Here is an 18,737-nt window from a genome sequence, read left to right on the forward strand (position 1 = left end):
CCCGACACTCCCGCTCCCTGAAGGCCCGCTCCCTGGAGAGGCCCCCGCCCCTCGGCGCCCCTGCTGTGCCCCCATGTTCCCACCTCGGCGTCCCAGCCTCCAGCACAGGTGACGCCCTCTCTTGTTGGATGACTTTGGGGTCAACACACGCATCCCAAGTGCTATTCCATGAAGTACAGGCTAGTAATCTTAGGACACATTTTTTTAAATTTCCGTTGGACACTATGCAGACTGGTTCCTCTGGCCTGTGATTAAAGCCCTTGGAGGGATCCTCCGTGTCCTCTGGGACCCGGGAAGCTGCGTGGGGATGAGACGCGAGGGCTGGCCAGCCAGACGCCCCCACACGATTCCTGGAGGTGGGCGTGAGCATCCAGGCTCCCGAGGAATGGGCCGTGGTCCCCGCTGCCTGCCGGGTCGAGGTCATGGAGGAGGCCCTCCCAGCCAGTCCTTAGCCTCGGGGATCTGGGGTGACGGCGGTCACAGCAGTGGGATTCTTGGGGGCACACGATCTGGCTTTGTCTCCTGGGTCTTCCAAGCCTGTGGCAATGCCCTTTTGTAGGTGCGAATCCGTCCTTGGCGGTAGAAGCTACTGGAGTTGGCTCTGGCGTCTGTCCCTGGCAGTCCTGCCTCAGTCCGAGGTCTGAGCTCCTTCTCCTGGTCCCACGACGGGGTTCTGGCTCCTCAGCCCTACTCCGTGTGAGCACCTCGGAGCCTGGGTCAGGGCTGGGTGCTCGGAAAGCCACTCACCCGGTTAGCAAGCTGGCACATGGATCCAGAATCTGATAGGCTCATAGTTTCCATAAATTAAACTTCAACCGAATGTGCGTCTTCTCACCGACAGGCAGCATCCGCGAATGCGTATCCATGTCTACTCTTCAGCCTTCCTTCTGGTATCAATTCGTCAGTCTTGCAGTTCTTATGGGGGGTACGTCTTCCCTCGGGTTCAGTGTCGTAATTAGTTTCCCGGGTTGTGAAGACAATCTGTTTCTAATCATAGAAGGGAGTAGAGGCTGTTCACGGTGTGGCAACAGCCCTGGTGTCTCATGCCATAGAACAGCCACGGGGAGAAAGAGGCACTGCTCTTTCTGGCAAGGGAGGCTCGGCGGGCTGGTGGTTTGGGAGAGGGCCCGGATTTACCACAATCTGCCCAACATCCTTCTCCAGTTTCAGTCCCCTGCTGCTCCTCGTCAGTGCCCTACCCTTCATGTCAGAGACCCACCCTACCTTTGCAGTGACCCAACAGCCCCCGAATCAGCCTCTGCCTTGGATTTTCAGAAACAGGACGTAAGAGACTCATGAAAGGCAGTTCATAGAATCTTCCCATTCCTTGATCATATCTTAAGCTGAGAATTTTTAGTTTGAACTTGTTTTATTTTTGTTTCTCATCATAATTAGAAGCCACCAACCTGCTCAGCAGTGCTTGAATTCCTCACGCCCATCTTAATGGCTTTTAAATGTTGCAGCCTGGTCTGCCAAAGCCTCGGCTCCTGAAGGCCCTTTCCCTGAGTGCAGGTGACAGCTTGAGTAATGGCTTCTGCACTGTCAGCCGTTGATGGCCTGCACCCCGTCCCCCAGAGCTAAGCCCCCTGGCCGTGAAACCCCACATTTGCTACCTGCAAATACTTCTGGAAACAGTTGTAGAGAGTGTGGGTTCTCAGCTGATACGCCAGCTAGTTCTGGCGTGAAGGGGTTGGTTTGTGCAGATTGTTCGGGAGCACGGGGTACTCACAGAATTTATGGGACAGTCAGAGAACCAGGCAGGAGTGGCTCCAGTGAGGGGCAAGGCCACCGGGAGAGAGGCCCGGCCACAGGGGCACGAGCCCAGTGACAACCCCACGTCCTCTCACCAACCATGACTGGGGCCAAGAACCAAGAGCCTTCCATACGTTTGTCCTTGAAGAGCCAGAGGCCCTGTTCAGATCGGACCCTCGGATCCCCATCTCTCAGCTGCCGCTGCACCTTGACGTGGCTCACGTGTGCTTCTCAGGGCTGGGGGCTGCTTGCCGGATCCGGGGCGCACCAAGCCCTTGCTCTGAGGTATGCTGGGGCGTGCAGTGCAGGAACATGCGCCATGAGGGTGGTGGGTGCTGCCGAAAGAGCCATTCCGCCCTTGGCCCCGCACTTCCCAATACGTCCCGACGTTTCTCAGCACGTGCTGCTGTGGGTTCCGGCAAAAAGCCCAGGCTTCTTGCCGACTGGCTGCGTCTCAGCGGGCATTCCCCCAGAGACCTGGAGGCTACACGCCCCTCCCCAAGCGTTGGCCTAGAGGCTGCTTCGTGAAGATGTCCTTATGACTGGTCAACAGTTCTGCAAATGCGAATTCTGTCCATATGGCTCAATCTCCGTACCTTCCTTTCCTCCGGGGTTCTGAATTATAAGACACAAACGATTTATTAGACTCCGAAGCGTGATGTGTAAATACGCACACGACCGTTTCCGCCTGCACTCCACTTAGTGAGTAACGCCTCCAGACGACAAATTCTATTTTTCTTTGTTTGAATACCTAAACTGTGTGTATCTTCCATGTGCTCAGATGAACCTTATTTTATTTTGCACATAGTTCTGAAAGCACAATGCAATTGACTTGTAATTGTTAGAAACTGCTTTGTCTACAACAGCACCGAAAGATTAATTCAATTAATGCTGACTTCCCAGTCTCCATGCATACAGGAGGCGTGACATGAACGTGTGGGGTGCTTACCTCTGGGGGCCTCACTTAACTGAAAGTCTGGAGAAACAGAGTCAAGATACCGTAGAAAACTTGGATTAAAGAACAATCTGGATGGACATGGGAGTCCTGCTCTGCTGTCTCAGGCGCTGCTGGGTACTCCCCGACTCACCTCCGAGCCGTGCTGGGGCTTTGAAGCCTGCACGTGGGCTCACCCGGGGGAGCAAGTCCGGGCGGCTGTCCCTGGGCAGGGAGCCGGCTTGCTCAGATGCTAGGATCTCGCTGTGGCTGGAAGTGAAATGCCCCGGGAGCAGGTGCCTTTGGGACGCTATCTGGAGAGGGGCTCCTTCCTGCCCACCGTGAGGCAAACATCTGTGAAGACCTACTGTGTGCTTGCACCGATTAGGGGTGGAGGCAGCCCAGAGGCTGGATGTGTGCGCCTCCTGCTGGGGGTGGTGGGAGCTGCTGGTACAGATGCTGGAGGGCGGGACCCAGGACCCCGTGCGCACTGAGGGGGCAGTGCTGGCCAGAGGGTCAGGAGGCGCGGGTGCCGGGTCCTGGAAGGGAAGACGCTCGTGGGCCCCCTTCAGCCGGAGATGTGGGTGGTGGGCAGTGACCTGCGTGGGTGGATTCGCGGGTGGAGGCGGGGAGCGGGATAGTCCAGGGCCAGCTCGCAGGGAGGTGCAAAGAGAAAGTCTGGGGCTCCTTGGATTTGGTGGGAAGATGGGTTCCTGAACACGCAAGTCCTGTAGGCATTTGGGGAAGCTCTGTGGGATTTGGGGGATAGTGGAGTCTGGCGCTCCAGGGCTGAGATCCGGCCTGGAACTCTCAGCTTAGGGTGACCTGGCTTCCTGGTGAATTCTGCTTCCTCGGATTTCTTTTCCACAGAGAACACTGTATATGCAAGGAACCTGTCAGGCTCTGGGCTATGGTTGACATAGGCATTTTACAAAAGTCTTATATTTTATGGAAATTGTCGGCTGTGACTCGGGAGGAGATTTCATGCTTGGTGGCACACTCCGTGTCCTCTCGTTGGCTCTGGGGCCCCACTTACGGCTGCTCATATGCTCCAAGAGCACAATGCACTGTTTGCATTTTGAATTCGATGTCTGCAAGTTTTAGGTTTTCCACTTTTATTCCCAGCTGGGAATTCCTCACCAGACAGTCACTAAAGATCGAGCTGCCAGGAAACTGCTTCAGCTCATTCTAAGATGCATGGGATAAATGGAAGCAAACCAACAAAATCTTACAACCACTCATCTGGCCTCTAGTGAGCCCCAGGGCTCCCGGCGAGCGGTCCACGGCCGCAGAGGGGGACGGAGCGCCTGGCTCCCTGCTGTGTGCTGCACCTGGCCTCTGTCTGTCCCCCACCTGTGATTGCAGGGGAGCGGCTTCTTTGAACAAACCAGAGCTAAGGCCCCAAATAGCACCCGGCCCACCGGCCCTGCAGGGCCCCCCATGACTCCAGTTCCTAAGCCAGAGATCTCTGGTGTTGCTGGGCAGAATGCACGCTCGTCTCCAGGAACCATCTGGAAAGTCACAGGTGAGCACATTCACAGGCTGATGCACACACAGGAAAGAGGCGGGCTTCCCCGTCTGTCTCCATACACATTTGCGGGGCGCCGCAGGCAGGCAGACCCAATGCCCCTCCTGCCGCCAGCCTCGTGGCCTAACCCCCGCTCACCGCCGGCCTCAAGGCCTCTCCAGCTTTCTCATTCTGGGCAGCTCCTCGGGAAGATCTGCCAGCAGAGGACAGGTGAGGCCGAGGGTCAGCCAGGGTCCCTGCCTTTGTCCACAGAGATTTGCAGAGTAGCCGATTCCAGAGAGTTTGCAAATGGAGACCTTTGCTGGGATGGTTCTTTCCTTCTCCCGTGCTCCACGAGCGTCTCGTTGGCCATATTCTCTGGCTTTCAGCATGATTTCACCGGCTCCTTTCCACAGTCCTGACTTCCCTCTGCCTGCAACAGAGAATGACAAGACCGATTTTTTTTTAAGTAGGGAAGCTTCTGAAATCACCTTTGTGCCAGTTTTAAAAGCCCACGTCTTAGAAGGCTCAATGGTATCTCACCATGTTCTAGACTTTTTACTGTGTGTCGCCTGGAACCCACTGGCCACATTAACACATTCTCCTTCACACTGAGGCAAAGGTCAAATATGAATGTGGAAAATGTTCAGTAATTTTGCTCTCGGTTTTTGCCACCACCCCTCGTCCGTGAACGTGAGACTAGAAGGCACTCCCTGGGGTGAGGTCACCACTCTGAGACTCCCCGTCCCTGACCTATGTGCTTGGTGTGGTAAACACTCCAGCTCCCGACACGGACGTGTCTGCTCTGCATTGGTCTGAGTACACGGCAGGTCACTGTCCAGTTCTGGAGGGTCCTGCCTGCAGTTCTCCAGTCCGAAGTCTGTCTGTGTGTTCACTGTCCCTTCCGGGCCATCAGCTCCTCGAAGATGGTACTGCAGACGCGGTCTGCCCGCCACCCAGCAGAAGGCTTCAGGGTGCATTTGGAGAAGATGCTGCTTTAGGGGCGGGTGGGTTTGATCGCTAAGAACCGTCACAGAGCAGTTACAGAAAGCAAGGGTGTTTTACCCTTGAGATTGCTGGAAAAAACCAACACTCCTCTGTTTACCTTCAGGAAACGCACCGGGGTCCACTCCTAGAATCCAGTGCTGCCGTGTGGTATTTCTACCTCTTGGCAAACACGACTCATTCGATTTAACCAACTTACCATTTGGCTGAGCATGATTTCAACACTTTGTTGAGGATAAGTTAAGGTTTAAAACTGCATCAGTGGAGTCTTCCAAGGACACCAGTGATGCTGTTGATGTCACGTCAGGATGCGTGTCCTTAAGGAGAGCCGCACTCATGGGCCGTGCCAGGAGGAAAGTTCGATCTGCTTTCTCTAGAAGCCAAGTAGGTCTTTAGACAAATCGGAACATGGACATGCAGATCTTTCGTGAAAACACAGATGACATGAATGAGTGTATTCGTTGGCGTTACCGTGTCGTGAAGACCACGACTTAGCATTTTACCGTAAGCACTTTGCCCAAACACCAGCCCAGTTATTACAGCCGTGCTGGAAGCTTCAGGGGCTCGGAGAGCTTTGTGTGAGGCCCATTTCCCGGAAGCGAAAGCTGCCGCTGGTTTTAGACTCTATGCCCCCGCAGAGTGCCCTTCCATTGCCCGGAACGGCCCGTCTTCCAGGAGCAGGGGAGTCCTGCTCTCGCCCCCGGTGCTCCAGTGAGGACAGAAATTGTTTACAGCCCCCCAGGCATTAGAAAAACTTTCCCTGTGACAAGATTTTGGCGCTTTCTTATTGAGTCTTGAGGCAGAATGGCCATGACCCAGGCAAGCGAGCCAGTCACGCACGTGAATGGGGACGCCTGAGCTCCCTGGTTGGTACGGAGAGGACATCCTGGAATCCCATCCTGCTTTGCTGTAAAGCAACCCAACTCTCCTCTGGGCTCCCTGGCGTCCTTCTGAGGGGATGATCCATTCCCTGGATCCTTAGGGGTCACTCCACGGGCAACGTAGGCAGTGGGCCCTGACAGGTGGTCCACGAAGGGGCATTTGCAAAGAAGTTTCTGGAAGAACCTGACAGGGAAGCCCGTTATGCCCAGCCCTCTGGGCAAGACTTCTTTTTCCTAGAATGAGGATAGAAAGGCCAACTTCAGATGAGCATCTGGAATTTGGTGGGAGTCAGAGAACCCTGAGAAGCATCGTCTGTGGTAGGGAGAGTTACTCTGCCCAAGGTGAAGGGCTGTCAGCAGGCACCCTCCCTGAGAAGGCCTCCCCCGGAAGGGCACGGGGCAGCTCAAGACACGAGGGGCGCCACATGCTCAGACCCCGAGGGCCTCCTGAGCAGCCCCTAGGAAAGTTCAGAGGAGACGAGGTCGGCCCCCGGCAGACTCCAGGGCAGTGGAGGGTGGACGGAGCCCCTCGGGTGTGACACACACAGCCATGGTCCTCGGAGGAAGGCACACGGCAGGCCAAACGTGGCTTTCGGGAGGGGCCCAGACCCGGGGTGACCACGCCAGGTCGAGCTGGCATTTGCAGAGACCTCAGGGGGCCACGGGGGCATTTGGACGTCTGCTCAGAGGAGGGAGACGGAGGACGCGCCCTGCGTGGGTCACGTCTGAATGTGGCACACACACACGTGTGTGTGCACAGGTACACACAAACACCTCTGTTTTACCAAACACGTTACTTATGCGATACTTACAGTTTGGGATTCTGCTTGTTTGTTTTTCTTAACATGCAGCCTTGATTTTTTTGATTAATTTGAAAACTCTGATAAGGACGTAGTGACTTATTAATGGACAGGTGCCCAGAAGTGGGGCCATGGTTATGTCTGCTCGCTTGCTTGTCAGGACCGGGTGAGTCATGTGGGTTAACCGAGGCCGAGCACCACATGAGCATGGGAATGGTCATTTCAGATGGCTCTGGAAACTGAGAAGCTGCTCAGAGGCTTCTTTCGCTCCTGGTCCGCAAAGAAGGTGAGGGTCCTTTCCATGTGTGTCTGTGTAGCCCGGAGCCCCCCAGGTGCAGGGGTTTCCACAGGGGAGTGAGAAGGACGTGTGAGCAGGAGGGCCTGGGCGGGAGGCCCCGTTGTGAGTCAGGGCCACGTGGTGGCGTGGTCACCATGGAGCAGTGCATGCGGTGGCTTTGGAACGCAGAGCTGCACGGGTTCCTTGACCTGACATCTCGATGGTTTTGAAGAATTGCCCTGACCTTCCAGGGGAAAGTTCTGGGAGACCAGCCACTTGTGAGAGAACCCTGGCAGTGACGTGTGGGGTCACTGCCGGGAAATGATTGCATGGAACCTGCCGTTCTTCAAGTAATGTAGTAACGAGCCCCTCGTGCCCCCTTTAATGCTGTTTCCCATACGAATAGCAGGGGGTGCTGGAGCCACGCCGGCTGGAGCAGAAGTTGCATGTCTGAATGAGGCAGGTCGCCGCCGCCGAGCTGGGTGGGCAGACAGCCGCCCTCGAGAAGGTGGGCTTATGTGCTTTATTCCCCTGTAGCTCCTTCCTGTTCCCACACAGATGCCCGCTATTTCGAGGAAGAGGCTCTAAAATCGTTATTTAGAGGCCAGGTGCTCTCTTCACACGCAGGAGCGTCAGGCTGTGTGGGAGCGCGGTGGAAAGCGCTCTGGGGACAAATGGCCCCGGTGTCAGTGGCCCATTCAGCCCCCTCCCAGCTGCCCCCACGCTTCCCCAGCCACCAGCCGAGGCCAGAGGGACATTCCCAAGGAGCAAGGAAACCTGCCCTTCCTCCTACCCTCCCACCTCCAAGCCTCACACCTGCCCAAAGGACAGGACTCCCCGGGGGCTCTGAGCCCTTCCCGGGTACGCATTTCCCTGATTCTTCCATTTGTCGATTGCTGCTCTGAAGCGGCAAATAAAAGTGTAGACCGACACTTTCCAATGTGGAGTACTGACGGCTTTGAGAAGGACATACTGGGCAAACAGAGCAAGATTCTCGTCCCAGAGGCCCTGGAGGCTGCCGTGCCTGGGCCCCTCCCCACCGCGGGCGCCTTGTGCGGGTCTTGTGATGCGCACTGGACGCTGGCACCTTTCTTGTTCCCACGAAGCGTCTGTTAACACAGCCCGGCCCGGGGGTGGGGTCCAGGTTTGCACGCTGACATCCCATGCTTCTGAGCTTGAATTCACTGGTCGACCCTTACGTCCTTCCTGGTGAATCAAGTCCAGCGGCTCTCGAGGCCCGGCCGCGCTCGGCCCCCGGGGTTAGACCTGTAAACGCATAGATTAGCGTGCCCCATGGAGATCCTAGTAATGACCATGGCAGTGACAGACCGCAACAGGTGCTGTGCCCTCCGGGCTACAGATGGTACCTCCATTTCCCTTCATCTGCAACGAAGGGTGTTTGTTCAAAACCCTCATTTACAGTTACTTTGAGTCCTGGAATAACTTCTCATTAAATTGGAACTCTCTCCCCGCAACGTGCCTATGTTTATATTTATCGTGTGCAGAGACAGGCACCCGCATTCCGAGCTCCTGCCGCGTGCCCCTGGCCTGTGTGTCTCCTTGGGCCCTGGGTGGCTGAGCAGACCCTTGCCAGCAGGGTGGACCCCGCAGCTCCCCGACTCCATGCTTTTTTCAACTCCTATCTTTCATCCCCATTGGCTGCCCTGTGCCAGGTAGGTGTTTGATGCTCCCTCTGTGTTGATGAATAATTAGAACTTTCTTCTGTGAGAAGGGAGACCTGAAAGCAAATGCTGGGTGGGTGGACAGTCCTCCAGGGGACGGACAGAACCTCCCCGGTTGCAGGGGGGTGGTCTGTCCTCGCGGGGCGTGGCAGCAGCTGCGGTTGGACACAGCGTCTGGACTCCGAGGAGGGGTGTGAGCAAAAGGTGAGAGACATACAGGTCTAAGACCCAAGGCACACTAAGAAAGCATTACTTTGCTCTAAGCACATTAAAAAAGGATTTGATTTTCCTGTATGAATTTCTGCATTTTGCAAAATTTTCCAGTGCCCAGGTGGGCAATATACATTCCTCCATGGACAGCTCAGCGGCGTAGCTGATTCCTACAGCCCCTGCTTCTGCCAGGATCGTGCTGTGTGCATGTGTATCTCTACATCTTTCAAGGTCCACAGGGCTTTTTACCTTTTGCAAATACCTTTGCTGTCTCTACGTGGAGAAGAGGTGAGGATGGTCTAAATGAAAATAAATATCAAAAGAATACACAACCTGACTTTATAAAGTGTCTTATTCCAATTCTTAGATATGGTTTGTGTATTTCTGCTGTGCTGGACAGTTACTTCCACATGAATGATGACATTACCTGACTTAGAGAACAAGGCCAGGTGCCTGTCCTCAGCCCCCCACCCCCAGGGTCGGGTGTCTGTCCTCAACCAGACCCCCACCAGGAATGTGTGCCTGTCCTCAGCAGAAACACCACCAGGAACAGGTGCATTGCCCTAGGCAGGCACCCACCCTCCTTCCACCTGCTGTGAGTGGAATTGACCACTCCTGACACAGAAAGAGATGAAGCCTCCGATTAAGCATTACTATATAACTGTCCCCATCAGGGGATGGGGCAAGTAAAGTATTTGGGTCTAGAGAACTACCCTAACAGCTAATAAGAGGAAACAGATAATCATTTTTGTCTTTATAAAAGGCTTTTTGTTTGTTTTGTTTTGTTTTTAGGGGTGCCTGGGTGTCTCAGTCAGTTAAGCGTCTGACTCTTGGTTTTGGCTCAGGTCGTGATCTCAGGGTTTTGAGATCAAGCCTCACATCAGTCAAGCTCTGGGCTGGGCGTGGAACCTGCTTAAGATCCTTTCTCTCTCTGCCCCTCCCTTGCATTCTCTCTCTCTCTCTCTCAAAAAAAAAGTTTTTTTTTGATCTTAAAATAAAAGATAAAATTTTAGGTGCAACACCACATAATTTCTTCTAGATTAGTGTTTCCTTGTTCATCTTAAATTATTTTTAATTAAAAAATGATACATGTTTAATGTTGAAAATTGATAGGGACACAAAGAGAATAAGGAATCCTCCTTCATTATCACTGCTAATATTTGGTTTTTATCCTTCTAAGCACTACAAAAGGGAAAAGGAAAACATATAGCACATTACACAGATTTAAACATCCCTTTTTCATTTAATGCAGGATACACGTCTTTTTTACGTCAATATATACTCATTGTCATTGTTGACACTTGACTAACACCACAAAATGTATTTAATAAATCATCTATATTTGGCATTTAGAAAATTTCAGTTTTTCCATAATTACGAACAACATACGTAAATACATATGCATCTAATTTATTATTTATTGCCGTGGCTAATGCCTGCTTTAATTCTATGTTTTGTTGTCTGTCAGTGTGGGAACGCTACCATTTTTGCATATTTTCAGTATGTTGTTGTGGAATTTACAAGTAGACAAACATGTCCTCCCCAAATACCCACACTCCTCGCCTCTATGCCCCCACGTGCACCCTGCATTTGGCGAGTCCTCAGGTTGCACTGGGAAGCATTTGTGGGATGATGGTAAGTTCTGGTGATAACAGGCACGTTGCCCTGCTCCACATGGTAATTGTCCCTGACGTCCAGATCAGGTGAGACACTGGCATTTTGTGAAGGTAAGAAAATTTGTTTCTATGTTTAGTTCACTCTGACCTTAAAACATACATATTAAAATTTATCAAATGCTGTTTTAGAAAATGAAGAGAACTTTTTAGAGAACTTTTAACTTACTGATAGGATGAATTGTATTTATTTATCTCCTGCAAAATGCCAGTTCTTGCAGCCCTGTAGTGAATCTTACATACCCATGACATTTGTGTGTATTTGTACGTGTGCACGTGTGTACAAGCATGTGCACATGCCCTGTGCACGCATGTTTGTGCACGTGGCTGTGTATGTGCACACACGTGTACATGCATGTGTGTATGTGTATGCATGCAAATGTGTGCCTGTGTCTCTGTGTGCATGCGTGCACGTCTGTATGTGCATGTGTGCATGCGTTTGTGTGCATGTACACGTGTATGTGCGTGTATCTCTGTGTGCGTGTTCATGTGCACATGTGTGTATGCGAGTCCATGCATGTGTGTGCATGTGCGTGTATGTCTCTGTGTGCACGTGTGCATGTTTGTGCACGTGTCTGTGTATGCACGCATACATGCATGTGTGTAGGTTTCTGCATCTCTGTGTGTGCATGTGCGTGCGTGCACTATTTAGGATTTTGGATCTAAATCAATGATATTGGACCCAGCGTTCTTGTCTGTGTTTTGTCAGGTTCTGTAACTAGTTCCATGTCAGCTTCATAGCTTAAGTTGGGATGTTTTCCTTCAACTGTGTTGTCCCGGAACCACCGAACAGGCACGGACAGTATTTGTCTCCTTTGATGTCACTGCTCACTTTCAAGTGAGACCATGTTGTCCGAGCTCATCACAAGCTGCCTGGTTATTTGTCTGACAAACTTTCTGTTTCCTTCTAATCCATGAGGTTGATGCATTTCCATGAATTCCCATGGTGACTCTAGTTTTCCTGGAGGATGAACCTTTTCCCTGAGACTTTTAAACATATAACCTTCTATGATGTCCTCTTTGCAGCTGGGCTTACAGCTGCTCTTGTGTCCTTTTCATCTATGTTTTTTCTCCCGTTCTAATTAATAATATTTGGAAAGTTTTATTTTTATTGAAATTAGCTCTTAGCTTTATTTATAAGTCCTAGTCTTCTTTTTTTGTCTCTTTAATTCTGTCTTTAACTTTATCATTTATGCAATTTTATTTGGGTGTATTTTGTTTTTATTTTTCTAGATTTTGAGCTAAATACTTTCTTTTATTCTTTCTTTTAAATAATAGAAGTGTTAACAGCTGTGCATTTTCTCTGAGCCCCGTGTCAAAGAAATCCTGTGAGTTGTGACATGTGCTTTGTATTTTCTTTCATTTCTCTCTTTTTTTCAGTAATTCATGTTCAGGTATTTACTTCTTTGGCGTAAGAAACATGTTTTTAGAAGCATGTTTTTGTTTTTGTTTTTAAATAGAGATGTTTATTGTGTCAGACGATGATGTGTGCTGTGTAAAATGAATAACCAGCTAAAGGCCAAGTTCTTGGAAGGGGGCGCAGGGGTAGCAGCAGGGCGGTTCTCATAGACTGGTTAGGAGGTCTCACTGATCAGGGGACATTTTCGCAGAGACGTGAGTGCGATGGAGGAGTGGCCGTGCTGAGACCGGGGGAAGGGGCTCCGGGTGGAAGAAGACCATGTGCAAAACCCGGAATGTGGGCGTGTGTTTGGTGGGGCGGGGGAGGCATAGGTGGGGGTGAAGCAGGTCGTGGGGCCGGACAGACGGAAACATTTGGGAAAGCTGATGCCCAACATTTATTAGTACTCAGCGTGAGCTGGGAACTGTCCTGCATGTGTTATGTGCATCGGCTTGTTCTCAGAACAACCCTGTGAAGCAGGTGGCACTATCATCACCCTCACTGTCAGAGAGGGAAACTGAGGCACAGAGTGGCAAAGTGCCCAGCAGAGGGTCACACAGTGAGTATAGAGCCAGGTTTGGACCCAGGTAGCTTGGCCCCCGTGCCCTCCTTCACTCCTAAACCCTGTGCCCTCACGTAGGCGCACTGCCATGAGATCTGCCAGAGCCCTGGGGATACCGCCTGCCCCCGCCAGCCTCCCAGTTTTCACATGGAGAAGGGGTGCTGTGAAGAGGCTCTGGGCCTGCCTACTGTCCCTGGGTGGACACTGTCCTCGGCAGGACCCATGCTCTGCATAGCTGAGGCTGCCTGGACCCCCTTCGCTGACAGATGCCCAAAGTCGCACCCCGTTATCCTTTCTGAAATATTTACTGGTCATGGTCTGTGCGTAGGATGTTTAGTGTTGCAAACAGAGTTAAGGGCCAATGAGGGTGGTCTCTGGCAGGTGTGCATAGAGAGGAGCAGAGGGTACCTGCCCGGGGCTCCTGGGCACCCTCAGGGGAGCACCTTGCTTTGTGGGTGTGGGTCCTAGCAACCTGGTGGCTCCCAGCCCCACATTTAGAGGAGACAACCGGCCCCATCCCCGTCCCCGAGAGGCAGCACTGCTGAGTGGCAGAACCGGGGCCCTCATTTCTCCAGTCATCATGCTCCCAGACTGGGGTGCAGAGGGAAAGGGGGGTTCTTGAGCTCCTCTGCACCTTGCACACTCCCCCACTGTGGCCGTGAGAGTTCCTGCTTAACGAACCCCAGGACTCTAGCTGAGTCTCCCAGGAGGCGACGCCAGCTCTAAAGGTAAGAAAACAGGGGGCTGCCTACCTGTGCAGGTGAAGCCAGTGACTGGGGGCAACTCCCCAGACATAGGGCCTGCGTCTATGCAGCAGGGTGCATGCTTGACCCAGGTTATAGGTTGTGGGGGGGGGCTGCTAGGGGCAGAGGGGAAATGCCACTGGCATCGGGTTTAGAGGAAAACAAAGTTTGACAGAATTCAACTTGTTTCATTACAGTAAATGAACACATTACTTTGGTGTGTACGCCCACTCAGTACCCTCCCTTACATTAATAAGCTTTTTATTAGATTATGTAAAAGACAACAGTGTTTGTCATTAACTTCTCCATGAATCATTTGAATGATGTTTGTGGTTACTGAGCTAAAATCCAACTTTAAAGCGTGTTGTGATGTATTTTTGCAATAAAAATATCAAGTTCATTTAAACAATTACCTTTTAAAACACTGTCTCTCTCCCAGTGCGTTTTCATTGATCAGATTATGAAAAGACAATTGCTGTCCTGATTGTCTCAATAAATTCCAGATATGAGGCAGATAAAATGATCATTACGTTGACTCACTGGCCAGCCTCAAACTCGCATGCTCAGACTGCCCTAGATTACTAATAAATTGTGTTAGAAGGCTGCAAAAGGAAATTTATAGTTAACGTGAAGAACCACAAAAGGCTGCGTTTTGAGGGATTTAAGCTTACTAGTATTATTCTCTGAAAATGAATGTTTGGAGTATTTCTGAATCGTCGTGGTAATAGAACAACGCAGTCTTTTCTTGGAAATCCAGACCTGACCCACCACCTTGCCCCCCAGCGCTTGGTGAGGGAACATGCTGAGGGGGGATGTGCACTTTTGTTATGGATTTGAGGGATGGGACTATCTGCCGGATTCTCCCCAATGGCACACCCGGGAGGACGCCCCCATCCCTGGGTCCTCTGGTGGGGAGCAGACACTTGCGACCCTCCAGGCAGGGAGCCCACGTCAGGCCCAGCTTCAGCCCCTCCGTGGGCCAGTGGGGGCTCGTGCTCTCAGTTGCTCTCAGTTTAGAGGGAAACAGACACAAACACATGTACTTCTCAGAGGGAGGGGGGCAGATCAGGCCTTTACCGTGGGGATGTGGGGACACACTGGGGCTCAGAGGAGGACACACCTGAGCATGCGTGTACGGTGAATGAATCTGTGGGCCCACTGGGCCCCGGGAGCTGGGGGTGGGTGTCCTGGGGACCACAGCTGGTGGCTTGACTCAGGAGGAAGGATTCTCTCACATTGCAGAGGCCGAGTGTCTGAAATCCAGGTGTCGGCAGGGACGGGCTCCCTCTGGAGGCTCCAAGGGAGGGTCCCAGCTCCTGTGGCCCCTGGAGTCCCTGGGTTGGTGGCTGTGTCCCCCAGTCTAGGCCTCCATCTTCATGAGGCTTTTGTGTGTGTTTCTCCTCTTCTGCCTCTGATAACGACCCTTGTCATTGGATTTGGGACCCACGCAGATGGTCCAGGATGATCTCATCTCGAAATCCTTCGTCTAATCACATCTGTAAAGACCTATTTCCAAATAAGCCCACATTCGCTGGTGCTGGGGGTCAGTGCTTGGACGTAGGTCTTGGGGGCCCTCATTGAATGGCTTAGAGCGAATGCACGGGTCTGCTCTGGGCGTCCTGACTGTGAGAGGCAAGTAGCTCTAGGACAGGGTAACTCATAGGCATGTGGGCGACCCCGTCTGCAGGGGTCTCCTGGTGTGGCGAGGAGGCTGAAGCAGAGACCACCGGCCAGGACGCAGGGGTGGCGGTGAAGGTCACAGTTAGGAGGGGAGCGGGGGACGTGCCAGAGGGGAAGGCTGCACAGACTGTGAGGGGCGGGCACTCAGCAGAGCCCTGCACCCACAGGGTGGGCCTGGATGAGGGTCGAGGGAGGGGCTGTGGCCGAGGAGAAGGGCCAGGGGGTGCCGTCGTTCCCACGGGCGCTGGGTGGGGACGGTGCACCCCCAGCGGCCCCCAGCACCCGCTCTTAACAAAGCACGGACTTGGATGCCATGTTTGTGCTGGGAGGGCAGGGCCGGGGTCCCCTCCTCACTCCCCCGCGTCATTCTGAGTGAGTGCCCTCCCTTGACACCTGGCTCGGCACACACCCTGGCAGGGGGCACTTTGTGGAGGAACTTCTGTGGGCTGCCCACCGCCCCACGATCCCGCAGGCTGCCCACCGCCCCACGATCCCGCAGGCTGAGCTCTGGTGCGCGAGGTTCACAGGGGCCTGCACGTTCTGCGGCACGCCTGTGGTTTTTAGAGGAAGTTCGTACTTCCGTATTTCACAGAAGATGGCCCAAAGCGTTTCCTCACTTCTGGTCTTGGAAGCGGGCTGTTGACTGCTCCTTGCGGTGCAGAGTAAGATTGACTTGTAGGTGGGTACTAGTTCCCGCACATTACTCTGATGTGGTCCTCCAGGTCCTGTCATTGGCACGACAGCAGGTCGATCGGATGCCGACCTGCGGTCCCGCCTCGGGCTGTGTTTCATAGACGTTTCTGAGCCTTGGAGAAACCCTCTCAACCCACCACTGTCTATAAGTGGTTCGCTGGGCTCAGGCATCCCAACAAAGTTGCTGACAGAAGTGCCGGCCGGCAGAGTGCCCACCAGCGGCCCCGGGGGGCCCCTCCAGCAAACATCCTCCTGGAGACCCGTGGGCAGTTTGGTGGGCACGGGGTCCCGGTCTGGGTCTCCCGCCCCGGCTCTGATGGCACCGCCCCACTGCATCCCGTGGTGGTCCCTCCACGACCCCAGCTCCTTCTCTGGGGTTCTGCAGGTCTGCATGGCTTCGGCCCAGGACCACTTCCCTGGAAAAAGTCTGGCTTGTGCTCCTGAGGCCAGAGCGAGGGATGCTCTGGGGAGACTCCACAGGGAAGTACAGCAGTGGACACAGCAGAGGGAAGCCCGTTCCTTAGAGATGTGGGCAAGACAGAACAGCTTTCTACCCCATTTTCTGTTCAACAAATGTTGACAAAGATGTCCCCGTGGAGGCCCCCCTTTGGCATCCGTTGGGGTCAGTGACTTCCAGGAGAGGAAGGTAGTAGGAAAAGGTGAGGGCCGTCCAGAGGTGAAGACTCCAGTGCTGGGGGCATTAGGCTTGGGGCCCCAGGGCTGTGAGCTGCCCATCAGAGACCGGCTCCTCTTCTTGCCATTAACCAACTGCTCATCCTATCTCAGGGTGTTAGTAGGTCCCAGGTGAGACCTTTGCTTTTTCCCAGCCTCATGGGCCCCTGGGGTGACATGTGTCCCGGGTCTGAGGGGACTCGAGGGCTTCCCTTCTCCTCGATGGAGGAGAGCTTTGGTGGCTGGGCCCTCGGCCTTTCTCCCATCTTCCCCTGTCCCCAGGCTCTAGAAGGCATCTGTCTCTTCGGTTATTATCAAAGGCGCCTGGGTGGCTCAGTCGGTGAAGCGTCTGCCTTCGGCTCAGGTCATGATCTCAGGGTCCTGGGATCGAGTCCCGCGTCGGGCTCCCTGCTCCGCGGGGAGCCTGCTTCTCCCTCTGCCCCTCCCCCCTGCTCTCTCTCTCTCTCTCACTCTCTCTCAAATAAATACAATATTAAAAAATAAATAAAGGCATTTTGATTTAAAATTTAAAAAAATTTCTGTATTTCGCTGATTCTGAGACTTTTTTCTCTACTTTTTAAACTTATTTGAAAGTGAGAAGCATTGACAATCTTTTTAATCCTGGTGATGGGATGGTTGTGGGGAGCAGGGTGAGGAGGTACCACTCCCCACCCAGGGCCGGGCTCCTGATGTCACAGAAATGATATTGTCTGCAAAACATGGAGACAGAGACTCAGATTTGAGAGAGATTCGCAAGAGTCAGACCCTGAATGTGAAGCTTTAGAAAGTCTTAACCAATTGTTTATGGTATGGTGTGTTACATTGTATATCACATTATATTATGTAATATATATTATAGTTTACATACCCTTAATGCATGGATTTAAGCGCACATTTAATGAGCTTTGATAAACACACACCCATGTCACCCATAACCTAGTCACAATATAGACTATTTTCGTCACCTCGAAATGATTCTTCCTGCTACTTTCCCATCAATTTCCACTACCCAACCCTTGGAGGCGATTTCTATTTGGACTTTTATTGCCATAAATCAGTTTGTTCCGTTTCTAAATCTCATACATGTAAAACTGTCTATTATCATACAGAATGTATGGTACGAATGCTGCGCATGTACCTGAGAAAATGTCAGTGAGGTTAAATTTGTTAATAGTGTTGGTCAAATCTTTTGTACCCTTGTTCTACACAGCCTGTCACTTGTGGATTTATCTATTTTTCCCTAAAACTTCACCTATTTTTGCTTTTTGTATTTTGGAGTTCAGTTATTAGGAATATACACTTTAGGATTACTGCATCTTCTTGACGAATTAACCCTTTCATTGTTTAGGGAGAGCCCTCTGTGCCTCTGGGAACGGGTCTCCCTACAAGTCAGCTCCTTCTTGCTGATACCCCTCCAGGCGCTTGTACCGAGAGCATTTGCTGGTCTTTATCCCTTTATCTGCTCTGCCTTTGCATTTAAATCAGTTGTCTTGTTCACGGTATATAGATACAGGATTCTGTTTGTTTTCTTTAATCCAGTCTGAAAATTTCAGCCTTTTGATCGGAGTGTTTAGTCCATTTGCATTTAATGTGATTATGGACATGGTTGGTGTTAAGTCTGCTCTCTTGCTGGTTTCTCTCCCTTATCCCATTTGCTTTTTGTTCCTTCTGTCTTGCCTTCCTTTGGATTATTCAACTATTTTTAGAATATTCCATTTTATATCTTTTCTTGACTTTACAATAAATCTTTTTTATTTTAGTCTTTGATCTAAGGATTATAATATGCATCCATAACTTATCATGCTCTACAACGAATTAATATTATAACACGTCACATAAAGTGTGAGAGTCTTACAACTATACACTTTTATTACTCCCTGATCCTTCATTACTATTGTCATGTCTTTTATTTCAACAAATCTTAAATCTGCTCTTCCTTGTCAATTTGCAGACAGTTATTTGTCTTCAGAGTTAAAAAAGAGAAAAATGTTCTCACCACATATTTATATTTTGGTGCTCTCCGTTCATACCTGCTGACCCGTGTCCATCTGCTGTCATTTCCTCTCAGGCTTCGGACATCCTTCGGCATGTCTTGTCCTACAAGCCTATTGCCTACAGATTCTCTCCACCATAACTTATTGGAAGGAAAATGTCTTTTTTCCACTTTTTTTTTTTTTTTGCTGAATATAGAATCCTAGTTTGGCAGGACCTATTTTCAGTTCCTTCAATCTATTGTCTCTCTTGTGCTTTGTTGTGGATGAGAGCTC

The 18,737-nt window shown here is 51.7% G+C and overlaps 1 long non-coding RNA gene across 1 annotated transcript; it reads left to right on the top strand.

Moving 5' to 3' along the window:
* Positions 1–7,063: 7,063 nt before the first annotated feature.
* LOC141371151 (uncharacterized) lies at positions 7,064–9,276 on the top strand. The gene is made up of 4 exons (XR_012375877.1): positions 7,064–7,165; positions 7,563–7,664; positions 8,662–8,829; positions 9,163–9,276. It is a non-coding gene; the product is annotated as an uncharacterized lncRNA (long non-coding RNA).
* Positions 9,277–18,737: the final 9,461 nt, after the last annotated feature.

This window comes from Callorhinus ursinus, unplaced genomic scaffold (assembly GCF_003265705.2).
Source record: "Callorhinus ursinus isolate GAN/ISIS: 27379988/994484 unplaced genomic scaffold, GSC_fseal_2.0 scaffold58, whole genome shotgun sequence".
Lineage (NCBI taxonomy): Eukaryota > Metazoa > Chordata > Mammalia > Carnivora > Otariidae > Callorhinus > Callorhinus ursinus.